Below are 23,420 nucleotides of genomic sequence, written 5' to 3' on the forward strand. Positions count from 1 at the left end.
TTGCTTACAGAATCACAGAATAGTCTAGGTTGGAAGAGACCTCCAAGATCACCGAGTCCAACCTCTGACCTAACACTAACAAATCTTCCACTAAACCATATGCCTAAGCTCTACATCTAAACGTCTTTTAAAGACCTCCAGGGATGGTGACTCAACCACTTCCCTGGGCAGCCTATTCCAGTGACTAACAACCCTTTCAGTAAAGAAGTTCTTCCTAATATCCAACCTAAACCTCCCCTGGTGCAACTTAAGCCCATTCCCCCTCGTCCTGTCACCAGGCACGTGGAAGAATAGACCAACCCCCACCTCGCTACAGCCTCCTTTCAGGTACCTGTAGAGTGCAATAAGGTCACCCCTGAGCCTTCTCTTCTCCAGGCTAAACAGTCCCAGCTCCCTCAGCCGCTCCTCCTAAGACTTGTTCTCCAGACCCTTCACCAGCTTCGTTGCCCTTCTCTGGACTCGCTCGACCACCTCCATGTCCTTCTTGTAGCGAGTGGCCTCACATTGGAAAAGGGTTTTCATTCTGTTAGGTGGATGCTTCAGCATGCTTCTTCAGGTCTCACTGCTCTTGACACATCTTACCACTGTTTTTCCTGGCTCCGATTTCTAACCTTGGTTCTTGGTCCTTGGCCTGCTCTCAGTGTTATAGAGCTCCCAGTAGCACATTTTATTGAAGACCCCAGTCCACACATACTTACTCCCTTCTCTTGTCACCCACTGCACCATGCTGGCTCAAGTTCTTTTTCGCTCCACTGTTTCCCACCACAATCAGGCTAAATGCAGCTCTTTGCTGAGTACCACTGTGGATCTCAAACTCGCACATTCCCCAAATGCTTGATATTGCACGCTTCTTCCCAGGATGACTCCCTCACCCCTCACATTCCTCAAGTTCTCATCACTTTGCAGCTGCTTGCAGTGGGTGTAGCATGACTAGAGTTGAGATGCTGAGGCTTTTTATCCAGGCAGTGACTTTCAGCTTTCACAGCAGATGATGGGACTTTTTGCTATGCATTTCCTTATTTTATCAGGGAGATAAGGCTTTTTATTCATCTTCTCAAAAGTATTTAAAAATCCAAAAAAGAGCATTCCAGCAATCTCTAAGCACTGAGCACCACTGCTAATGAATTAAAGGAAATAAAACCAAAGTGGAATGGGTGATGCTAGGATGTAACAAATGCTTGGGTAATTTTCTACAAAAGTACAGGAGAGCTTTCAAGTCATTTTAGTGCTGAACATTACTGCAAAAATCTCACAGTGGTTTTCTTCGAAGCATTGGCCCCAAAGAATAAACACCATGGGCTTTGGAGAAGTCAGTTCAGCCTCTACGTGATGTCTCCCAATATTTGTTCTCTTCACTGGAAAATTCAGTACTGCGCGTTCTGAGCTGCCCAAACCTGTGCACGCTGCCATCTGCGCCTGCTGCCATATGCTTCCCACAGATTGCTGCAGCCAGGAACTTTAAGTGCCCTTTCTGATGGGTTAGACGTAGCAAGAGGCAGATTTTCTATCCTAACACCAAGGCAGCATTTCTTGGAGGAACAGCAGGGGCAGGTGCCGGTTTTAACAACCTTCTCTGCATGTTTGCTACTTGCAGCGTTTCAGGATAATCTTCCTGCAATTTGGCTGCCCTGGATACTGCATGAAAAAGACCTTGCAGCACAGACAGCAGGTGCTGCATATGCAAGATTTTTTTTTTCCTCCTTACTGGTGTATCGTTCATTTTAAATTGAACAGCTCTTCCTTTCTGCAGCATAGCAGCAATATTCTTTGACATCTGACCATGTAACCTTGCTCAATAGCACAGCAGCAATTCTTCAGAAGAGTTGGTTCCCCCCTCCCGCCCCCCACCCTGTGCCTCTGAGTAGGAGTTGAGAGCTGCAGGAAGTCATGCCCCAGGTTTTCCCAGGTCTTTATTTTTAGCTTCATAAATAATATATAAACAAACTTCAGAGATGTATGCAGCTAGTCAACTGTGTGCATCCACAGTTTCTCAGGGATATCATTAACTCTGTGAAGGTGTGTGTGTATACATATGTGTATATAGATATATAAATATATTATACATATGTATAATGAAAACTCCTTAAACGTTCCATTCAAAAACATTGCTAGGCAATTTTTACTGTAAGAGTTAAACATTTGATGAGTAGAGTCCCATGCATGGTTCCCATGGGCCTATTTTTAGTTTCTCTTATGGGAAGAATGGCAAAAAATAGACCCGGACTGTGACTTTGGATTTAGTGTGCATAATGTTTATAGGTTAGCTGACAAGAGTGTGTGCATGTGTATGTAACACAGGACTTTAGTACTACGTTTCACATACATTCATTAACAGAACTCTAGGCAAAGCTGCTGTAATTTGAGTGTTCATAATACTAATTTTAACATGCTGCTATAAAATGCGTCACAACTCTGAAGTGATATTTTCAGCCTTGATTAGGGATTAGTGACCTGAAATATCTGTATTTCTCCAGTGCGGCTTTCTTGAGTTCAGCAGTGTATTTCTGGATTTTCCCAGAGTGCTTTGCTCCTCCACTGCTCTCCCCTCCTCCAGAAGATAGAGATGGGGAGGGAACACACACCATTTTGTTGCATTTGTGCAGGCAGTGCATTTTTAGCTTACAACTACTTTACTGTGCTGCTGATGCTGCACCTTTTAGACTTGGATAATTTTAAATTAAGAGAATGATTTAAAAGTCTCTTTCATTCTCTTTCATTTTTTTGTTATTGTCTTTACCTTCTGCTATCCTTGCTGATTTTCTAAATTTTGTTTGTTCTGACAGGTCTTGCTCAGTCTGAAATGCTGTCATTGTTTCAGAAGTGTCAATTGCAGTACTTCTGTGACTGTATGACTCTAAGTGTTCATGCACTATATTTTGATGCTCATTTCCAAATCATGGTTGGCAGGGATCATGTAAAAGACAAAGGCATAGACACTTGCTGTCTTCAGTGTGGAAAAGATGCACATTTAGACATTGAGAATTTTAACAAACTAACTCCTGTTGTTATTAACCTTTCCATTAAAGTACCCACCTTGTATTTTCCAAGTCTCTTTCAATTGCAGTTTATTCCCTACTAAATAAACCATCTTGCTAGCATTGGGAAGGGGTTTGAGGAAGGGGTGTAAATGGTGATCATCTGAGCACAGTTCTCCTTCCTGTGGACTCCACACTTATACACAGCTTGAAAAGTTAAAAAGATGGGCTAGTAATGAAGTAAAAAAAAAGATTTTTATCCCCCTGAGTCAGAAAAGAAAAAGACCCAACTTAACAAGTAGAGCAAGAACTGAAAATATTTCAAGAATGCCCCCTGTCCTTTCAGTTTTACACCTACAGAATACCTGCACTTAAAAATAGAAATTCTTGAAGTGTTATTCATCAGGAAATGAGCAATTAAAAGATCCAGCCCTTTGTTGTTCATCACTTGTTGGGAGATCACATAGGAACTTCACTTCCTACAGTGCATGAATTCATTGGATGGCTCTAAATCCAGTGTACAGGAGTTGATTGTTCAAAGCTCATTTCAGTGGCTATCAAAGAAGAAAATTATTCCAGCATCTCAAAGAGCAAATTTCTACTGTACCCTCCTTTTTCTGCCAATCTCTGTCATTTTCTGTTTATGAGAGAGGGATGGCAGAGGAAAGGCAAATACTCCCCTGCCTCCAAGACTTCAGTTGGATGGAAGCTGATTGCTGTGGTGACAACTCCAGATTTGGTCCTGTACCTTCTAAGATTTCACTGTGGTGAGTGCTCCTCTCTCCTCCGTGTTTCCAGCACCACAGAAACACACAAATTTGGGTAGCCGTTTCTCCTACACATAGTGGATACAGATTCAAAAACAAAACAAAGACACTAGACAGATCTAGGTTGGGGAAGTGGAGTAGCTGTTTTCCTTAAATAAAAATAAAAATAAAAATGACTTAATCAGCCAGCTAGTCCCATTTCTCCTTGGATAAATGCTTACACCCACTGCATCACATGCATGGCCTCTGTTTCATTTGCATTTTATAAATTGCACAAAGTATTCAAAATATATTGCAAAAACTGATGGTTGCCCTGCTCGAACGGCAGAATTATCACAAATAATGAGGTGGGGAACAAGAGTAAATAGGGAAGAAGTCATTCAGCGGTCTCCATATAAATGCTCATTTTTCATTTCTCCTCTTCTTCCATGTATGTAACAACAGCAGGCAGGCCTCGGAGCCCCTCCAAGCAGAAGAATCACTGAGGGAGGCAAGGAGGTGGCCAAGCCCTGTTCTTTCTGGCCTCCCTCCATGCCTCTCTGACAGCCTCTGCTGCTCCGCTGCTGTCAGCCTCCAGTCGGGGCTGGTGGCGACATCAGTGGCTCACAGTGAGCGACCCCCGTGGCAAACCTGTAAAGCATTGTGCAGGGTGAATAAGAGCTCTCTTATGAAGTCTGCAGCTGGCTGGGTGCAGGCATATGGCAGCAAGGATGTTTTGGAAGAAAGGCAGTGCTTGACAAAGAACCCAGTCTCCCGATAAAGGTTTACACTGGCACTTCCCTGTGTTTATAATACTGTATGCCAGGGGCATGGCCTTTTTTTTCATCATATTGTTGTTTAACTTTTTTAAACCTAATCAGCTTGTAGGTCAAGGAGTCTGAGAAGCAGAAACTTGATATAGATATTATTTTTACCTTAGATTTCTCAGACTGGAGCTATGCTGTTACAACTGCCCAGACTCAAATCTGTTTCATATATAAATTGAAGTAAGTTTGTCAGGACCAATTGTTTCTGTTATGAGAAGGAAGTTATATTTTTGAAAACATTCTCAACGTAAACTCTTTTTTTTATTTTTTTATTTTTTTTTTTAGATATTCAAGCTTGTTTGCTTGCTTGCTTTTTCCTATGTTTGTTTATTATTACAAGATAATATAAGCATGGTTGTTTTCAAGAGGGATTGTTGCTATTTGAGTGTGTTTTTAAAACTTCTTTCCCTTGCAAACTATCAATCTCAATAACATGCTTTTCCTAGATCTAGGCATTAAGGCGTGCATGATCATGCTGTTCTTCTATTGATTACTTTGATAACTAGCACTTTAAATGATTGTATTTGACCTTTATTAGTCATTCAGGCTGATCGCTTAGTTAAATCCATACTTACACTGATAGCTAGAGAGGTTTTTGGTCTAGTGTAACTGCTCCTTTGGGGTTTCATTTTACCTTGAACTGTTTCTACACCACCCCCAGCCCCACACAATATGGAGGGCATAAAGGTAGAGCCCTTTATGGGGAACTGCAAATTCTGAAAGGCAGTGAGTTTGTTTATGGCTTTTTGCAACTGCACTCAACAACAAAGCAGCTCTTTGGCTTCTGTAGGCTGAGCAGTAGGTACTGCACAGCCAGTATCCTCTTAGGGCCATAAAAATTCTCCATCAGTAAATAATATTCAACTTGGTGCAGCTTTTTAGCAGTAAAGAGTTTACTGGGCAATGTGCTGTGTGAGGAAAAACCTGAAAATATGTAGTCATAGGTTAGGAGAGATGCTAATAATACAACAAGCAAACAAACAAGAAACAACAAAAGCTGAAAGGAAGCCTGGAGTTTTTCTTCACTGACTGTTCAAGATACAAATCAGTCTCTTGTCCCATACCACCTTCATGTTTCAGGTTACTGTATCTACAGCTGTCTGAAATACACAGATAAAATATCTGTTTTCTGAAAAATCTTTAACAGTAAAATACATTTTTTTAAATCATTATATTTTAGTTTCCTTAGCTTCATCAGCCTTGTTGTAAAAAAAAAAAAAAAAAAAAAAAAAAACAACTGCACAGTGAAAAAGGACTTTGCAGTTTTCAGGTTGCATTCAGACTTCTTTGTTCCTCTGTATCTGAGCATGAAATTGCTGAGTTACTGTTGATTAATATTTTAAATCTTGGTGCATCACAAGTGACGTGCAGGGTGCTTTTCATCTTTGTCTTCTTGGAAGGGGTGGGATCCCTTACGCGAGAGGGCCCAGAGCAAAAGGCAAAACATCTGGGTCTGCATAGCGTGGGCTGTGCTTCACACACCTCATGAACCGAGCAGACAACTGTATACAACTGAATCACTGTGCAATTGTTTCTTGGAATTTTTCTCAACAGAGTCTTTTTTAGCTAGTTGAGTAAGGAGCCACTGATATCTTCAAGCCCATTTCTATCACATCAGTGGGACAGTCTTTTCCTATTGGTCCCTTGGGTTGTCCTCTAAATTGAAACTACTGCTTTCTCTTGTTTCCACTTGGACTTAGGGGTGACTAAGGAAGAGGTTTGTGAAGAAGAATAGAGCACCTCATCTGGCCACTTTGCCTCTTGCTAGCTTGCTTAGTTTAAATATGTCTCCCATGGTAGCTGGGTGGCCTTTAAACACAAACCACCACCACTGCAAACAAAAAAGCAGAGAGGTCTTCTGCTCACTGAGCAGTTACGTATATCAGCTAGACAAAAAAAAGTAAATTCTGTGCCCTCTCTCTCCTCAACTGTCCTAGGTTTCTTTGGTGTAAAACCAAAAGGCTGGTCATGGCTTGGCATTCCTGGTGTTGTTTGCTTATGATCATGGAGACTTGGGAGAGCCTGAGATTTTCTGTAAATATTTCTTTCTGTAGAACTCTTCATTGTGCAAGATATATATTAATTAAAAGGGGGAGAGTTGGAAGACTCTCCACTCTCTTATTAAGAGATGGAGAGGAAATGTGTTTCCTGACTGGTAAGCCTACCTTCCAGTTCAAACGCATGAACCCTCTGCCACACCTTAGCCACAGCAGCAGGCAGTGCATTTATGCAGGACAAGCCACCTTTGCGACGTGGCACTCATCTGCATGTTTGTGTTATTTTGGAGCTGCTGTTGTGTCCAGCCAGGTGGAGAGCTCACAGCTGCACAGCATGAACTGGCACTGAGCAGAGTAGCTGAGGCATCAAACACAAGTGATGCACACAGGAGTTGTTTGGCTCCAAGCCAGCATATAAGCATCATTAGAAAGGCTTGCTGTTGATATCTGTACAAGTGAAATTCCTTCCTGGTATGAAATCCTAGACCTATGACTCCCCCACATAGAGCAAAACAAAAACAGCCATCTGCTTGCCATGTTCTTAGTACATTTCCGTTTGGGGTTTGTTGTTTTATTTCCCTTCTTTCTTCCAAGAAAGTTGACATCCTGCTTCTAACCTCCTCCTACTAGGAAATTAACTTAGATGGTAATCAAAATTAAAGACTCCTCCAGGAATAACTGCAGCTATATTCTGTCCCATCCTGGCCATGAAGATGAAGGCATCTGTTTTAGACCCAGGTCCCCAGGAAGAGGTGAGTCTGCGCACAGGAGGGCATGGAACCAGTATGATCCTGGAGGAAGATGGCTGGCAAGGTGCGACTCACAAACAGAAGAACATGCAGCTGCAGCCCCCAGGTCATTTTGCACCACTCCATTGCTATGTGACAGGACCTGTCAGCTAGCTAGCTGAAGTGTTTGTGCAGAGGCTTAGAGTCATTTAAGTTTGTCCCCCTGCTTGAGCCTGCCTTTAAACGCATATTACTCGGTTCTTGTATGAGCTCCAAGGATATTCCCTCTCCTCCTTCTGCCTCCCATTAAGTAACAAGATTACAGCAAATTATTGGCCTAGATATAGCTTGCTGTGCTCCCCGGGTCGTAGATCAGACTCTGACCTCATTCTGTCTTTGCTTCCTGACATCTACATCCTGTGAAATCCTCTGGGTCCTTTGTCATTACGGCCACACTCTTTGCACACGTTGCCATCCCATCTCATCCTGTGCCCGGCAAGCCCCTTCCCTGTGCTTCCACAATGGCACACACATGGCTCTGGGCTCCTGTGCTGGGATGAAACAAGGGTGGGCAGGAGGGCTGCTGGGTGAGGCAGAGCTGCGAAGCAGCCTGCAGCATCCCGAGCTCACCAGTTGCAGCCTTGCACTGGGATGGTACATGTCTGGTGCCTCGTGGCCTCAGAAGGGTTAATTGAACCTGTGAAGTGCTGAGGTTTGGCCACTGTTATTAAATTGAGAGGTACCCAGTGACTGGGTTTATAAAGAAGGCTGTGGAGGCATTTCAGGAAAGGTTTCCAAATGCAGCTTTTTTCCAATAGAAAAAGCAAGCATAGACATTTTGAAATACTCTGTAAATGATGTTTCATTACCACAACAGCAGAAAAATTGGGTCAGTAAACACTTTGGAGCCTGAAACTGTAGTGTTTGGCTCTTTTTTTTAAAACAAACAAAAAAAAAATTGTTTTCAAATTTTTAATTCCAACACTACATAGTAAAACAAAAATGAAATGTTGTTTTCCCTAGATATTCCCTAGAAACAAGAGGTTTTGCTATCTTACAGGTGTCCTTTTCCCCTCCAGTACTTGCATGCAAAATGAAATCTTCACTGGATTCAGTTTAAATTTGTTGATGGAACCTAGCTTTAACTCTTGTGTTTAGGTCTACTGGTCATGTTTTTTTGCTTCTGTGCAGGTGCTCTTTGCATTCTGGGTATGAGGAATTAGTCTCTTCTTCTGTGAGTTGCTTCATGACAGCCTTAAATCAATTTTCTGCCAATTATAAATGATCAGAAGTCTCTTTCATTGGCAAAAAAAATAAAAATAAATAATAAATAAACAGGGAAATACTTCACATATATTAATATTAGAACTATGGTATCCATGTCACATATTTTTAACTCTCTCTCTCAAGCTCTTCAAATAAAGGCTTAGCATATATTTCTGCAGCAAGGCAGTAGGAATTTCATGCTAATCTGTACTATTGCAATAACAGATATTTAGACACTGGATAAGCTACTGGGTAAATTTTCACATGCTTTCTGACCTTTCTGATGCTGGCATTGGCATGTCTTCTCAAGTAGCAACTGAGATAATTTGGCCCCTGAGATAAAGAAGAAGAGATAAAGTTATTTTTAGCAATCTCTTGCTTTAGTTCTGGCATTTTGTTCTGTCCTGCCTGTCCTCCTTGCAGAGTGGAAGGATGCAGCTTATTTATTATGTTTTACCATATCTACTGTTCAGAGATACTGTGCAGAGCTGAGGTTTGCCCTCTGGGGGCTTTCCCACCAGTGCAGTGGCAACCCGCTGCATTCTGGAGCAGCTGCAAACCCTCAATTTTCAATCCTTGTATTTATATTTGCTTCCTCCTTTACAGTTCTGGTAGTTAGAAACCTCATTTTTCTTACTATTTTTCCCCCTGCAATTTGGATTCCAGGAACTGAAATTTCTAAGAAAACATGAAATGCTTTGAGAATTAATGTCACTTCAGATATCATCTGTATAACTGCAGAAAATCATCATACGCATTTCCTGTAACTTGCCATGAGAGTATTTAGTAAGACTGTAGTAAGAGGTTCCAAATATTTTGAGCTTTATTTCTATCTGTGGGAATTACATGTATCTTTATCCCCTTATTTCTTGAACCTATGCATTATGCATCTGTATACTGAACCCCACTTTCAGTCATAGGGCCAACAAAGTATGTCATTATACGCTTTTAGAGGGCTGTTGCCTCAAAGCCCTTGTGCTCTTTTGTGGTCATTTCTTCCTCAGATCCATGCTGCAGATTGCCACATAGGAGGGCATTTTCTCTGTAGTGTGAATATTCACTTTTGTATAAATTCTTGGTAAAAACTCAGTTTCCTCCCATCAGACTGGCAGCTGCTCTGTCCACCCTGAACTTTCTGAATTTCTCTTTAACCAGCACTGGTGTTTTAACATGAACTGTCTTTCACTGAGAACAAATGCAAACACTGGTCCCAGGACTACAGGGGGGAAGGGGCGGAAGTGGGGGAATAAAAGTATTAGGTTAGGAAAAATATTTAGGATAAATACATTTTTTTTTTTAATGTTCTATATTTAGGTATGAGAAGGGAAGTTATTATTTTTTTCTTATCTTCTGCAGTTCTCTCAAGATCATAAAGCATCTATTTCTCAGCTTCTGTTGCTGTTGCCTGAACCAAGGTTGTTGGTGGCCTTGGTTTCCCTTCAAGGTGGCTTTGTTCCAATCAAAGACCCATTGAGCATGCAAAAGGTGTGCAAGCACACGCACTGTGCCTTCAAAATGCGAGTCCACAGTTTAGTTCCTGGTGTTGTATTTGTGTTGATGCTAATAAGTTAACTAAAATGCAACTGTCCACCATTTCTCATTCTGAAAACAGAATTGAATGGAAAAAAATAGAAAGTGGAAGAGGGAAAATACTCTCCAATTCATGGAGCTCTTGTGGAGAACACTTTCATACAAGAGATGCTCATGCACCATGATCACTTGATCTTCGTAAGTAAATTGGAAAGCTTCATGAGGATGCTTTTTTCTCCTGGCATTTCAGCTCTCTGTCCGTTCCCCTCACTGTTCATCTCTGCATCCTGATCTCCGCAAAAAGTCCATCTCCGCAGAAGTCCTAAGTGAGTAAAGTGCAGGATGTCCTGCCACCGGCATAGGGGAGAAACTTTCACTATTTTTGATCCTTTGAGGTTTCCTGTCTTTCCCATTCCACTTTCGTGCTTTCTTAAAAAGGAAGACTGTTGATATTTGAAGCCTGTCCTTTCTTTGATATTTAGAGGGCTGAACAGTACATTTTCCAGAAGAGCGATAAGATCTCCTGGCAGCTAAACATGAGAATAATTCTATTCCCTGGTGTATGCCCTCGATGCCCCCAAAAAAGGACTTAGACATAAATAGTTGGTCAAAAAGAAGTCTATGGCCTGGTCTCATGAACTGGAGGTATTTAACTTCTGTTCCCAGTTTTGCAGTACTGGGCTGAGTAAATGCCTCAGTTCTCCATCTGTGAAATGGAGGTAAATCATTTTATTTATTTATTTATTTATTTTACATAGGTCTACAAGTTTGTGTGGTGGTCTGGAATTAAGTGCTTTAAAAGTGGTTGCTGCTAAGATTTATCTGATTTGCAGCTGATATATAATAGCAGGGAGAGACTCAAAGCTGTTGTACAGAGTCAGAATAATTGTGTTTAACCTAATCTCCAGTTATGCTGGTCTGGTTCCCAGGCATAGGAGCAAAAACAAAGGACAACATCCAGGCCACACTGAATTGATGAAAATGTTGTTGCTAGCATTAGTGGATTAGGACTGCATCTGTAATCAATACAGATCTAGAGATCTCTTTTTGATAGTCATAGGACCAGATCTGTGCTGCTGTTTAGCATTTGGCAGTTCTGAGGGTGTTTTTTTGTTTGTTTGTTTGTTTTTTGAGCTAGAAACATAAACACCTTTCCATCTGGACTCTTGTGGTTAGGGTAAAGTGATGTATACTAGTGTCTACTGAAATAACAGTTCTGCTGAAGAAAAATAGCATTTTTACACAAGTTGAACATACAAAGATGAAACAAAATATTTGGGACACAGGAAGAAGAAACTTAAATTACTTTTTCAGCAAAAAAAAGGAAGGGGCTGAAGCAATTGTAATGGGATTTAATGGAAAGGAAAGCTTTATTTCTGAGTGATGGCAGAACAGCTTGTCATAGAGGAAATACTGATTTTTTGATCAAGTTTGTTTTAGAAGTGTATCTCAGCAACACGCAAAGTCATTATGTGAGAAATAAGTTTCTGGGGAAAAAAGCTTCTGTCCATTTTGAATAGATAGAGCTTTTTGACATGCAGCCACAGAAGTGTTACTTAATTTTGTTGAAGCCTGTTTGACAAATGCAGTTTACTCAAAAGGATGGTTTTCCTCAATAGCAGATTCCTTCAACAAATAATGTTCCAGTGATTCAGTTTAACAGACCAAATGCGGGGTCCTAAAGCAGAGAGCCGGGGTAGTCACACATCTCAAGCCTACCCATCTTCCTACTTCAAAATCCTTCCACCGGAGAGTCCCTCTCCCCTTCACCCTGCCCTGCCACTTTCTCACTCTCTGTAGAAGAGCACCTAGTATTTTCATCTGCACCATGACACCCCCAAATAGCATGTATTCAATACATCTCCTACACAAACACCACAATAGAGACTGCACTACTCATGGGCTCTGGTTTTGCTGTTAATAGTAGTGTGATGCTATGGAAACACTACCCAGGTGACCATGTGGAATTAAACACTGGCAGACAACATTGCAGGGGAATGTATTTCATGATATCCCTCTAAGACATGTATGGTTTTATTACTTTCAAAATAAAATCTTAGAAATAAAACTCCTGAAGAGTCATATTGGTTTGAAAGACAGGATTCAAAATCACAGAAAATAATGCAGCCATTGTGAAAATCTAGTTTGACTTCCAGCAATCTCCACTGAAACTGGTCCCGTTAGAGGGGGAGAAGCTGACTGATGCTTCCCCCCTGTGCAGCACAAGCCCAGCATTCCTGTGCCTGACTTTTGCCTGCTTATATCCAGCATCTCTGCAATCCAGATGGGGAAGAGCACACGTGACAGAGTGTGTGTGATTTGGAGCAGCAGATGGGTGCGAATGACAAACTGTTGCCTGTGTAGACACCTACCTAGAGATTACTCAGAGTCCTGCCTCTGTGTGTTGTGGTTTTGTTCCAATGCACTGTTATCAAGGAGGGCACTGTCAGGGCTCCTGCACATGACGCCTCACCTAACTTGACAGAGATCCTGTGCAGACATCCCCATTTCAGTGCCTTTCAGTACTGATGTCCATGAGTGATGTGCCTGCCATCTAAGCACTGACCGTATTAAAAATCATAGGGAGAGAAATGCAAAGTGGGACTGACTTTGCATTGCAGCTCCCCAGTAAATCCCCAGTAAAGATATCCCGTGCTAGTGTCTTTTTGTTCCTCAAGTGGGCCTGTCATCCTGCATTTCTTTCCCTGTTTGAGATGCCTTTCCATTTTCTGCTCTTACACTGGATGTGTTCTACATAAAGAGAAAAGTGATGGAAAGCAAAGTTTGCTGAGAGAAGGGTTGGCTACTTCTGTTGCTGTCCCACATGGGGAGCTTTTGATGTTCTCAGTGCATGGACATGCCCTTATCAGCTGGTACAGGATTTCTTATGTCATGACTATATCATGTACAACATGTCATGACAACATCATGACTACAATCAAAATGATGCTGTTTCCAGCAGTGGTGAAATTTACGGCCCAAATGTACTTCTACATGTATTTCAGCCCAGCTATCACTTGAAATTTTTTGGATGGGGAAATCTAAAACATGTGTGTAACTTGCTTCCATGAGCTGGTCCCATGAGCATCAGAAGGGTGATTGATGCTGCGGTCACACATACACGTGTGCTTGATAAGTTAGCAATGCATGTGGTGCAAGGTCTGATGTCTGATGCACAGCGGTAATACTCTGTCATTTCTGTACATTAGTCTTGCTAGCTCTGGTGTGAGGCCTGACTGGAGTACTGAGGGAGGAACCTCCTCACTCTGGCAGCTCTCTCAGCCAGTGAAGCACCAACATTTGGTGCCTCTGATTCCCTAAGTTTGTGGCAGGTCTGTCTGTCTGAAACGTATTCTGGGGCCAGGAATTTTTGTGTAAATGTCCATGTGAAATTATAATGGTGAATTTTCTGTTTGTTTCTTTGATTTATTTCTCTCTTTAAACCATGTAGTTACATGGATGACTAGAAAAGATTGTTGGTTTGCTGCTGGATAGGCATCTGAGCCCCATGTCAGCACCCTGCCTAGGACAGCTAGAGGAGATGCGAGAGCCGGGCTGCTTGTGGAAGGGGTGGGTGAAACATGTCGCGCTGGGAGAAGATCACTGAGCTGATTTAATTAGTTCTGTTTCAGAGGATTCAGTTTTGCTCGGGTCACTGCTGCATTCATCTATTTGCTCCCCCCCCCCCCCCCCCCCCCCCCTCTTAGCAATAGACAAATGCAGGGTGATAATTAATTTGGCAGGTTGATTGAGATTGGGTGGCAGAGAGGGAAGTTCTCCTGGATGAATGATGAAGCATTGCCAGTTGAGCTTAAAGTGAATAGTCTGAAATAGAAAGTAGTTAGTATAAAATCCCCCCAAGGGTGTGTTTAAACTGAATGTACTTTGAATTTTGACATTGAGGTTTTTTAGTAAGCTACCAGGCAGTATGGTACAATTTTAGGACATTTATTAGCTGGGATCTAGCTGTTGAAATGTCAGTGCTATTCTTCTGCATTGTAAAACTTCAAAAGCAGGAAAAGGGGGTGTTAATGGAAGAAGTTGGTGTGAGCATCAGGCTGGAGTGAGCTTTGGCAGAGTGATGCTGTCTCTTTTCCAGGCCAGCCCTGGAAGCTGAGGCTTCACCTGGCCAGATGCAGCACTGCTCTCAAGGCAGGAGAAGGCACTGCTGGGCTACCTGCTTTGGGACCCAGCTCAAGAGAAGCCACATTCTTGGTGTCTTTGAAGATTTTATTAATAAATCCTAGCTATCCCTCAGCAACCTGCCATTTAGGTTAATATGCTTCAGTAAAAATATCTGCTGAAACTGTAAGAAACTAAGTTTATAACTTTCTGCCCCACCCTATTTTAGCCTCACCAAGGGCAGATTCCTGTGATCATTGTGTTTTGTGTTTTGTGCCAGTCAGACATTTGGTTGCCAAATTAAAAATGCAATTTATTTATTTTTTTTTTTTCAATAAGTGTATATGGTAGCACAAGAGATCTGATTCAAACTACTGAATTCTGCTGCTTACAGGATTTCTGGTTTTGTGGGTGTAAAAGCAGCACGATGTTTATTTGGTTTCTCAGTCCAAGGGGCTTGGGGGTTTTAGCGTGTCCATCACCTTTCTTCTGTCTTTTTGCTCTGGTGAGGGGTTCTGAGTTGACAGCCATGCCGAAATGCCATCCTGTATGCACAACGGATGTGCAGTGTGGAAACACAAGAAAATCATGCTTGATACTTCCAGCATTGCCTGGAAGTCTCTATGAGGGTTCGGTTCCCTCATAGAGGAAATAATTCTGAAGGACAAATGTCTGGTGAAGCTTCTATACCTACTCAGTCCTCTGGTGTTGTTTTTGTTGTTGTTGTCATTGTTGTTTCTTTTGTTTGTTTGTTTTCTTCCCCTGACGAGACTGCCAATAAGGATGTCAGTTCAACAAGGTTTTCTCTTTTCTTCTTCTTTTTTTTTTTTTTTCCTTCTTTTTTCTTCTTTTTTCTTCTTCTTTTTTCTTCTTTTTCTTCTTTTCCTATAAAGTAGATACTTATCCACCACTGAGAATTGCATTGGGAAATTCCTGTTTCTACATGGTGTGCCAGAGAATGGTCAGCTGTTAGCTTAGTGCATTGATTAAACTAATTGAGACTCAGCTGCCTTCAATATGACCTTTCATGTTTTGAGTTAGTACTTTGGGTGATTCACCTAAAATACGCAGAGCTTGACTGAAAATCCTTTAAAAGTCTTCCTGCTCTTTCAGTGTGTTTGTAGTTGCTATGCAAAAAAAAAAAAGTCTCCTATATCTTTAAGGAATTAATTTCTTTGGAAGCAGAGATCCCCTTGTTCACAGATAAACAGAAAAGAATAGCAAGTCAGCTTGTGTTGAGTAACAACAGAAAGTGCAAATACTAAACTGGAATCTCAGAAATGATGGCAAATGAGGGGAAAAACTTTGCACTAAAGAGAAAGTGGTATTTGTAACATACATTATACAGTGGATTTCTGATAGAACTATTTAGAACTATTTAGACTCCTTAAAAAAAAAAAAAAAAAAAAAAAAAAGGCATTAGATACCTAAAAAAATCCTTCAGAATGTATGTTGACTTTTTTTGCTGCAGCAGCTAGCTAGCTTTATCAAGCCTGTGCCCGGTTTGGTATTGTCACTGGGGTTCTTAATGCGTACTTAATGATTCCCAATGGAAAAAAAGTAAATAAGCTTTCTGACTTTTTTTGAGGAAGTTAATTACACCAGAATGGACTTGACTGTGTAGCTTTGAAATCCAGGGAATTAATGTGTCTACTTTGAATAGTAAGCAAGGTTTAAATAGGAATTTTCATCTTTTTAACATTCTATTCTTGCTCTTTTGGCAGCTTGCTGCTACACTTACGAGACTTGATATTGCTGTGTTGTCCTGACATCCCATACCAACGAATTCTCTGTGTGTTACTGTCAGTGAATTATGGCCATGGCTAAGGCAGGAGGATATCAGATAATCATTTTTTATCTCACCAGAACAGCTTTTTTTTTTTTTTTTTTTTTTTTTTTTTTTTTTCCTAGGGTTTTAGTTTTCATCACAGTGCCCAGGATGGGAAAGTGTGTAAATGGAAAATTTGGTGATTTCTTTGGCTTGTTGAATACGTGTCCACCAGTTCAACATGCCAATTATTCATCCACCAGATCAGTTTAAGTGGATAAGAAATCTACTTATGATCATTTAAATTGTTTTATTTGCTCATTATGGAAATTGTTTAAATACCCAGATAAGGCTATTGACTTAGGAAGCCTTTGCTAGAAGAAATCTGTTCCACATCTGCAAGTTCTTTGTATCTTTCCATCCTTGGGGGGGCGGGGGGGGGGGGGGGCAGGGGAGGGAGAAGTCCAGGGGACTGTGCTTTTCTTTAAAAATAATAACAGAAAAATATCCAGTTCTTTTCTGTAGTTCATTACAGCTCAGCCTCCAAAACCCATTGTTTAAAATCCTATTTGATATATGAAAGATTAATAGGGACATGATAAATTCAAAGGTAGGACTGAAAATAACAGAAACCTGTAGGGATTTGTTTTACTACTGTCATCTGTTTAAGTACTTGTGACAAAAATTTATATAAATCCAGAGACAGGGTGCGGAGGTGGATATTCCCCTGCCTTTTCTTTTTCCCACCTACATTTTTTATTTCACTTCAAGCTATCGAAAGTTAAAACTGCTCATTTCAGGCTATGGCATAAAGCAACGGGCACAGCAGCTGCCCGCCAAGTCACCACTGCATGTTCCATTTTGCTGTGCCATGCATCACCTTGCCTCCTGCCCCCATGCAGGGAGGCCAGCATCCCTGAAGAAGTCAGATGCATTTTATTGTCTGGAAATATTTTAAAAGGTCATATGCGGCCATGAGAGAAGTCCTCAAAAATGTAGTCTCTCTTGCTGTCCCAACCAGTGCCAGATATGATCTCATGCCTTTTATTTCTTTGGAGCAGAGTCCCTGGGTAAGTGCTTGGGATGGTTTCTTCACTGAGCTCTTGCCTTTGGGGTTGTTCTCCTCTGCCACAGCACCCATCCACCTCCCCTTAGCTGTAGCTTGCACAGTGCTGTATTTCCTCCCTTCCCTTCTGCTCATGGCTCTGCATCACATCCTCTTCCCCAATAGTCTCTGCCTGATGCCTGGATTTTTCCTGATGCTGGTGATGCTGCAGTTAGCTGCTTGGCCTGCCAGCCAGGCTTTTCTGAGGCTCTGGGAGTCAAGGAGGTGGCTGCCTCCATGGCTGCCAGATTCACCGGGACCCCAGCTTCAGAGGTTTCACCCCACGGCCACACACAGGGCTGCTCCTGCGGGGAAGCTGGTCGCTGCAGCAATGCTCCAGACCCATCCTTCCACCTTGATGCCCCTGCCTCCCATTCATAGTAGTGCCAAGATTCAAAGCAAAACATTTCTCTGGCTGCACCTCAGTTTAAAAATCATCTCTCTGCTTCCAACTGTTGTCCATCAGCCGACAAACTTTTGAAACAACTTCTTTGATTAGGAAGCAGCTGATAGGCTGTTTTTCCCTCATTGCTTTATTCATTTAGTTAGTTTGTTGTGTTTGGGGCTTTTTTGTTTGGTTGGTTTTTAACCAGCCTCAAAAACAGGGCTGACCTTGATGATCTGCAGGACTGTGAAGCATTGGGAGCATTTGGATGGAGAGTTTCCTTCCCACTAATGGCATGGCCAGAGGATGCTATTGGGCGAGCACGCAGCTCACATATCTGACTGAGCAGTGTAACTGATGTCTCGTGCTGAAGCTGACCCTGGGAGTTGGCAAGCAGTAGTGGAAAAGGATTGTTTTTCCAAATATTGGATGTTTGGCTATCAGTGTGTCCTAGCCTACACATACATGCCTGTGTATGCTCATTCTCACCACACAGCAAGGAAGGCGTCTCTGATGCTGTGGATGCTGCAGGGCAAACGGCAGCTGTGCCATTTGATGGAGGAGGTGGTGGGTGCAGCCACAGGGCTGCTCCCCCATTACATTATAGGGACCCACCATTGCTGGATCTCAGCAGCTTAACTTCTCCTGCTGATGGTGTCCACACCAAAGTGATGCTTCCAAAGATAGGCAAGTTGGTAAATCACTTCATTTATTATCAGGAGAGTGGAGGGATCGGACTATCCAATATCAGGAGTCCCACTCAAAACAGCATGTACAAAAAATACTGTTAGTTTCTGTATGACCTGAATCCTCCATACTTGTAAAAATAAATATTTCTTTGAATATGCAATCAAGGAAATTATGCCTTTTTTGTTACTGAAAAATAAATGTATCTGGAACATTCTGTGCCTACATGCTGGTAACAAACAGTTTCTTTTTACCAACGGAAATGGGATCTGGCCTGAGGCATAGCTAATACTCATTCAGTCAGAGAATATGTATCATACTGTGCACTGTTCAGTGCAAGCTGTAAGGAGGCAGTGTCAAAGAACTCAACAGTGAGACACTGTTTCACATCTTCAACATGCTCATTCAGCAAAATCTCTTCCAAAGAGGAAAGATGTTATGCTTGTGTTTAAATTCAGGATCTGCTCTTTGGCAAAGCTAGAAGACAGGTGCCAGCCTGTGAAATGATTGGATGCTCCTATCTAGCTCTACTGGACACTGGTTTCCGAATTATAAGGAACTCTTAAAACTGCTGTCTGTCACTAAGCCAAAACTTCTGAGAAGATCATCAGTAATTAATTCTGCAGTTATTAAATGCTCTAAATCATTTCAGAAGTGGTAAAAAGACTTTATTTTATTTTTTCTTTTTTTTTTCCTGGTTCTCAGTTTTTTGGGGAGCTCATGTTATCCTATGGCGGCCAGTTCAACAGAGAATATTGGATGCTAAGTGTTTGGCTCACAGTCACAGATGGGACAAAGGACCTGTTTCTCTGTCATTCCTGTACTTTGCTTTGTACTCACCTTTCACAGTCACCACTATCTAATTATTTTTATAGTGATAAAAAGATTGTATATTTGTAAATGTATATCTAAGTAAAATTCCAGAGCAGTAGACTCTGTAATCCTTATAGAATTAGAGTCTGAATTGGTTTAAAGCTTTCTATTAAACATTAAGTATTATTGCTTTATTGGTTCTCAGAAGTACTTAACATGAAAAGATCTGCTCATTCTCTCTAATAAAACTTTGTTCAGCATTGTATTTGCTCAAATACAAAAGCCCTGTGGTTTTCCAAAGCATTCTGTTACTGAGGTCTCCTTCCCCTTCCAAAGAAAGTATATATGTGCTCCTATTTTAAATGCCTTTATTATTATTATTTTCTTCCTTTTTGTTGCCTGGTTGTGAAGGTATGCATAATAATATACTTTTTCTATTTCCTTCTTTCTTCTCTCTCTCTCTCTCTCTCTCTGTCTCTCTCTCTCTCTCTCTCTTCTTTTTTCTTTTTTTAGCCGTGGCATAGTTAGCAGTATTGTCAGTTCAAGAGTGCCAAAATCAAAACCTAGGCCAGAAAAGATGATTTAAGAGAAAAACAAGACCTAGAAAAACCCAGTTTATAAAGATTTGATTTGTCATTCTGTACTTTCTGTCTTTTTATGTATTTAGATCTGCAGTATGTGTGGCTCACATTTCCCTGCAGTTCTCTAATACTGAGGAGGCTTAGAAATATGGCTTATGAATTTTAATGAAAGTTGAGAATTTTATGTAATCATATTCTGGGGCTTTCACCAAATCACCAAATAGAAGAAGTGCACTTAGAGTGAGAGCTGAGCTGAAGATGCTAATTTTTAAATGTCTTTGTTCTGCTTTAGCATGGTTATTTCAGACAGATTCTCATACTGTTCCATATCCCTTTGCAGGTACCATTGCATTAGCGTACATGTGGTTTATATATGAAATTTTTTTTTACAGACATGAGGTTACCACCCTACATATTGCGAGTGAGCTAGCTCTGTTTCACCTTTTCTCTCTCTAACTATGATTTTGGTGTTAGAGTCTTCCCTGTTCCTGCCCTCCTTCCATTCCCAAGCTTTGTACTCAGCTGGGGAGGGAGAGAGGCTGTTTTCCCTGGAGAGCCATTAGTCAGTTTGTAGGGTAGAGCGAGCTAGTTGGCTTCTGTGGAGCCACCATTTTTATGCATTCTTAAGCATGCTAGAGTTTTTCTTGCTGCTGAGAGCTGCCTTCCTCTTTAAGTGTTAAAACTGTCAGAGCTGGGTTTCCAGGACTATTTTAGATGAAATTCAAAGTAGATGCTTGCCTTCTGAGTGAGACAGACTGCACGCATGAAAGCATGTGGAAGTTTGATTTTGTGTTTATCCCTCATTTTCTGCTGCTGATATGCTTAGCTCCAGTGGCCTGGAAGTAAGAATAATAATGAAAAGTAATTGGGTGATATGAGATCATTTACCATTGCTCTGGACCATCAATTCCTAGTAGTTTTTGGAGGAAGTGGAGGGATCTGGAAAAAACCCTTCTGTTAGTGATCAACATAAACCCTTCTACTTCCAAATGCATTTTATGTCTGTCTCCCTGTTTTCATGCACACACCAATTAAATAATATTTCTTTCTCTTTTTCTGGTTTCAAAAGGTTGACTCTGACTCAAGTGGATTACGTGCATTCTCTCTGATTCTGACTTATTCTTACTATTGTTGTTATTATTGTTAATACTATTTTCTTCATCTTTTGATTCCTATAAAGCTTGTAGAAATTACGATTTCTGAGTAGCCTTATAGGTCAGATATATGTGCTTTCCTTCTTTTCTGGATGTTGTGCTCTATTCAAATATATTTTTTTTTCAGAAATAATCTAGGATCGTGTGGCTTGTGGAGGTAAAGGGTGTCATACCTACACAATTGTCCCTATGTAGGATGGCCTGGCACAGATTTTGTTACAACAGCTCTGTGTGTTTATTTTCTGTCTTAAAACTTGAGGCTCTTCTGTAAGTGTGATATACTCTTTATTTTTTTCCTCCTTCACTCCTTGGTTACTATGGACCATTGTAGAAATGCCAAGAACATTCTAGCAAGAGATGAAGAGTGTTTTCTAGACTGTGAGGAAGAAATATATTTTAAAGCCTAGTAAGTTTTAGTAGATTATAAAAAATGGTATGAAAAAGTTGGCTTTGTAGGCTCATGCATTTTACTGCTATGCTTGAAAACTGCCTAGAATTGACAAGGTCTCATAGTGTCCTATAACTCCTCTTTTACTTCATTTAGTTCACCATTTTAGCAGGTAACAACCACAGGGTTAATTCAGTAGAGCATACTGGCACAGTACATTACGTGCAAAGAGAGAACAATGATGTTGAAATTCTTTTACACTAGGGACAATGGATCCATCAGCAAATATACAAACGTGTGATTCCACAAAGGCAAGTTTGTAAAGAAATTAAATGAAATGTGGCTTGTGTCATTTGCTATGAAGAGTTAGCCGTTTGCTAATAAAGTGGTGCCAGATTCATTGCCAGAATAAGCAAGGGCTCACTCCATTGGTCCTGATGAGTTTATAACTGGTTGCTTCATTGATGACTTTGGCCTCTTTTCAGTAATTGGTTAAATTACTGAATAGTTAAATTACTGATAGTTAAATGCTGAAAGGTGGAGAAAGGACTAATTATTATAGCTTTTGGACTCATTTGTTACTGTAACATTAGCTGCTGCTGCCATCTCCGACCTGGGCAAAAGGCCCCTGGAAGACACATAGGATGAGGAGCAGCGGAGCAGAGCAGGGGCTGACCATTTGACCAGGGAAATGTGGGACGGCATTCCTGGAACAATGTGAAGCACCAGGCAGTAACTGAAGATCAGGGTGTGTGAACCATGAGAACCTAGAGAAGATGGTATGTTTCAGAAGACTGGGTTTGGGTTTGAGAATTGGTGATTAATTGGTGATTGGTTAACTGGCTGCTCTTGGCTTGGACTGGCGCACGCTTCGTTGGGTTAGAAACTGGCTGGATAGCCGGGCCCAGAGGGTCGTGGTAAATGGAGTCAAATCCAGTTGGAGGCCGGTCACTAGTGGCGTTCCCCAGGGCTCGGTGCTGGGGCCGGTCCTCTTCAATATCTTCATTGATGATCTGGATGAGGGCATTGAGTGCACCCTCAGTAAGTTTGCAGATGACACCAAGTTAGGTGCGTGTGTCGATCTGCTTGAGGGTAGGAAGGCTCTGCAGGAGGATCTGGATAGGCTGGACCAATGGGCCGAGGTCAACTGCATGAAGTTCAACAAGGCCAAGTGCTGGGTCCTGCACCTGGGGCGCAATAACCCCAAGCAGAGCTACAGGCTGGGAGATGAGTGGTTGGAGAGCTGCCAGGCAGAGAAGGACCTGGGAGTAGTGGTTGACAGTCGGCTGAATATGAGCCAGCAATGTGCTCAGGTGGCCAAGAAGGCCAACAGCATCCTGGCCTGTATAAGAAACAGTGTGACCAGCAGGGCTAGGGAGGTGATCGTCCCCCTGTACTCGGCTCTGGTGAGGCCGCACCTCGAGTACTGTGTTCAGTTTTGGGCCCCTCGCTACAAGAAGGACATCGAGGTGCTCGAGCGAGTCCAGAGAAGGGCTACGAAGCTGGTGAGGGGCCTGGAGAACAAGTCTTACGAGGAGCGGCTGAGGGAGCTGGGCTTGTTCAGCCTGGAGAAAAGGAGGCTCAGGGGTGACCTTATCGCTCTCTACAGGTACCTCAAGGGAGGCTGTAGCGAGGTGGCAGTTGGTCTGTTCTCCCACGTGCCTGGTGACAGGACGAGGGGGAATGGGCTTAAGTTGCGCCAGGGGAGGTTTAGGTTGGATGTTAGGAAGAACTTCTTTACCGAAAGGGTTGTTAAACACTGGAACGGGCTGCCCAGGGAAGTGGTGGAGTCACCATCCCTGGAGGTCTTTAAAAGACATTTCGATGTAGAGCTTAGGCATATGGTTTAGTGGAAGATTTGTTAGCGTTAGGTCAGAGGTTGGACTTGATGATCTTGGGGTCTCTTCCAACCTAGAAAATTCTGTGATTCTGTGATCAGAAGTAACCACCCCGATACATCATCCTGGTTTCCTGCAACTGGCTGGCTGGGGAGCTGCCTTACATTTGGTCCACCTCCTCTTATGAGAATGGTTACTCCAGGCTTGACTCTTAACTTAATTGTTTAGTTTTGCTGACAGTAGTTAATCAGTTCTTTGCTCTTCAGTGGACTGTGGACTCAGCAAAGGTGGGAGCATGAAAACCATTGCAGTGGGGTCTCATGCTACATTGAGTTTCAAGGTTGTGGTATGTGCCAGAGGTCTGTAGAGCCAGGAGAGCCACAGTAGCCATGGTCAGACCTGTAACATTATTCCTTTTTTCTTAACTGTGAAATGGTATGTGTATTTTTTATCTTAACTTCACTGGTGGGACATTGTTGGTAAAGACATCCCTCGCCATACAGGGTATAA

At 41.8% G+C, this 23,420-nt stretch overlaps 1 protein-coding gene across 6 annotated transcripts in view; it reads left to right on the forward strand.

The window, feature by feature from the left end:
- The window catches only part of PDE3A (phosphodiesterase 3A), a 275,364-nt gene that overhangs the window by 142,480 nt on the left and 109,464 nt on the right, over positions 1-23,420 (forward strand). The window contains exon 1 of one of the 6 annotated variants that reach the window (XM_035348082.1): positions 13,279-13,401. The exons of the other annotated variants lie outside the window; for them this stretch is intronic. The gene's annotated coding sequence lies outside the window, so the exon portion shown is untranslated. Of the gene's footprint in view, positions 1-13,278; positions 13,402-23,420 lie in introns of those variants that run through there. 6 annotated transcript variants of the gene reach the window in all.

The sequence above is a fragment of the Oxyura jamaicensis genome, chromosome 1 (assembly GCF_011077185.1).
Source record: "Oxyura jamaicensis isolate SHBP4307 breed ruddy duck chromosome 1, BPBGC_Ojam_1.0, whole genome shotgun sequence".
Taxonomy (NCBI): domain Eukaryota; kingdom Metazoa; phylum Chordata; class Aves; order Anseriformes; family Anatidae; genus Oxyura; species Oxyura jamaicensis.